At 47.4% G+C, this 2,500-nt stretch overlaps 1 protein-coding gene across 2 annotated transcripts in view; it reads left to right on the top strand.

Annotated features, from left to right (window-relative positions):
• cadm2a (cell adhesion molecule 2a) overlaps positions 1-2,500 on the top strand; it is a 783,895-nt gene that overhangs the window by 640,248 nt on the left and 141,147 nt on the right. The window lies entirely within an intron of this gene.

Genomic DNA, 2,500 nt, shown 5'->3' with positions numbered 1-2,500 from the left:
TCCTCCTCTTTCTCCTCCTCCTCTTTCTCCTCCTCCTCTCTCTCCTCCTCCTCTTTCTCCTCCTCCTCTTTCTCCTCCTCCTCTCTCTCCTCTTCCTCTTTCTCCTCCTCCTCTTTCTCCTCCCTCCTCTTTCTCCTCCTCCTCTTTCTCTTCCTCTCTCTCCCTCCTCCTCTTCTCTCCTCTCTCTCCTCCTCCTCTTCTCCTCCTCCTCTTTCTCCTCCTCCTCCTCCTCTTTCTCCTCCTCCTCCTCTTTCTCCTCCTCCTCTTTCTCCTCCTCCTGTTTCTCTTCCTCTCTCTCCTCCTCCTCTCTCTCCTCCTCCTCTTTCTCCTCCTCCTCTCTCTCCTCCTCCTCTTTCTCCTCCTCCTCTCTCTCCTCCCTCCTCTTTCTCCTCCTCTCTCTCTCCTCCTCCTCCTCCTCTCTCTCCTCCTCCTCCTCTCTCTCCGCCTCCTCTTTCTCCTCCTCCTCTTTACCTCCTCCTCTTTCTCTTCTCTCTCTCTCCTCCTCCTCCCTCTCTCCTCCTCTTTCTCCTCCTCCTCTTTCTCTCCTCCTCTCTCTCCTCCTCCTCTTTCTCCTCCTCTCTCTCCTCCTCCTCTTTCTCCTCCTCTCTCCTCCTCCTCCTCTCTCTCTCCTCCTCCTCTTTCTCCTCCTCTCTCTCCACCTCCTCTCTCTCCTCCTCTCTCTCCTCCTCCTCCTCTTTCTCCTCCTCCTCTTTCTCCTCCTCTCTCTCCACCTCCTCTCTCTCCTCCTCCTCCTCTCTCTCCTCCTCCTCTTTCTCCTCCTCCTCCTCCCTCTCCTCCTCCTCTTTCTCCTCCTCTCTCTCCTCCTCCTCTTTCTCCTCCTTCTCCTTCTGGAATTGTTCTCTGTGCACACAGAGCAGCCAGGCCGTGTTTACCTTGGTTCTATCTTTATGGAATGCATGGAACACGGAAGGCATGGAACATGGAGCACAGAACTTCAAAAAAATACAGTGTGTACTAATTAGCACAGAGACAGCGTTCTCTTCTCTGTACCCTCTGCACCGTATGAGAGTAGTACTTCTCCCATGGACAGCAATACTGGGGAAGACTGTCTGTGTGTGAGTAGTACTTCTCCCATGGACAGCACTACTGGGGGAGGCTGTCTGTGTGTGAGTAGTACTTCTCCCATGGACAGCACTACTGGTGAAGGCTGTCTGTGTGTGAGTAGTACTTCTCCCATGGACAGCACTACTGGGGAAGGCTGTCTGTGTGTGAGTAGTACTTCTCCCATGGACAGCACTACTGGTGAAGGCTGTCTGTGTGTGAGTAGTACTTCTCCCATGGACAGCACTACTGGTGAAGGCTGTCTGTGTGTGAGTAGTACTTCTCCCATGGACAGCACTACTGGTGAAGGCTGTCTGTGTGTGAGTAGTACTTCTCCCATGGACAGCACTACTGGTGAAGGCTGTCTGTGTGTGAGTAGTACTTCTCCCATGGACAGCACTACTGGTGAAGGCTGTCTGTGTGCCATTCGTTTATTAGGATCCCCATTAGCTACTGCACATGCAGCAGCTACTCTTCCTGTGTTCCACATCAAATGTACTAATACATGACAGACTACAGAACAGTTATATTCGGCCCTTGGCTTCGCCTCAGACTAAGAACATTCCTGAGTCGGGAGTAATTCACAAGATAGTTCCCGTGCCTTATTGCTTAAATAGAGCAGACAAAGAAACAAATGGGAGGGAGGGAGGGAGGGAGGGAGGGAGGGAGGGAGGGAGGGAGGGAGGGAGGGAGGGAGGGAGGGAGGGAGAGTGAAACTGAAAAAGACTGCTCCAAATAAGACTCCATATTTATCCATTAGTGCATTCACACACAGACCAGGTTTACAAGGACATCTTCACTGTACCCAAACCAAAAACAGATTTAATACGCCACTCAGTTATCTATGGAGCCATGTCATTGTGAAATGCTCTGCCACCACAGATTACTCAGGCAAAAAGCACGTTTAGCTTTAAAAAAAAAAACAGATAAAATATATTTCTTTATCACAGCTCATCTCCTCTTTTTTAAAGATATAATTTAACTGTACTGCATATAAGAAAATAAATGTGTTTATATGAATAGTGTATAAATAGTATTTTTTGTTGTTTGTCTTTCCAATATATAACAACAACAACAAAAATTCATGTAATATCTTATGTTGTTCTTGTTTATAACTGTTCTGTAGGTGTCGTGTATTTGTAGGTTTTATGTGGACGATGTGCAGTAGCTAATGGGAACCCTAATAAACACACACACACACACACCTGTTTCCTGGTACTGCTGTCCATAGGAGATGTTTTATATATTGCTTTTTATAAAAACATATTTTCATTCAAATAAAAAATGTCCATGAGCAGATATAGTCCAGGGAAAAGCCAGTTGTTAGTTCTGAGGTTCTGAGGTTCTGAGGTTCTGAGGTTCTGAGGTTCTGAAGTTGCATTATTTCTATTGGGGTGTTTTGACCCGAGAGTTAATTATATTGGGATGTTTTGACCAG

The sequence above is a fragment of the Oncorhynchus nerka genome, linkage group LG19 (genome assembly GCF_034236695.1).
Source record: "Oncorhynchus nerka isolate Pitt River linkage group LG19, Oner_Uvic_2.0, whole genome shotgun sequence".
Classification (NCBI taxonomy): domain Eukaryota; kingdom Metazoa; phylum Chordata; class Actinopteri; order Salmoniformes; family Salmonidae; genus Oncorhynchus; species Oncorhynchus nerka.
This window is presented reverse-complemented; position numbering and strand designations above follow the sequence as displayed.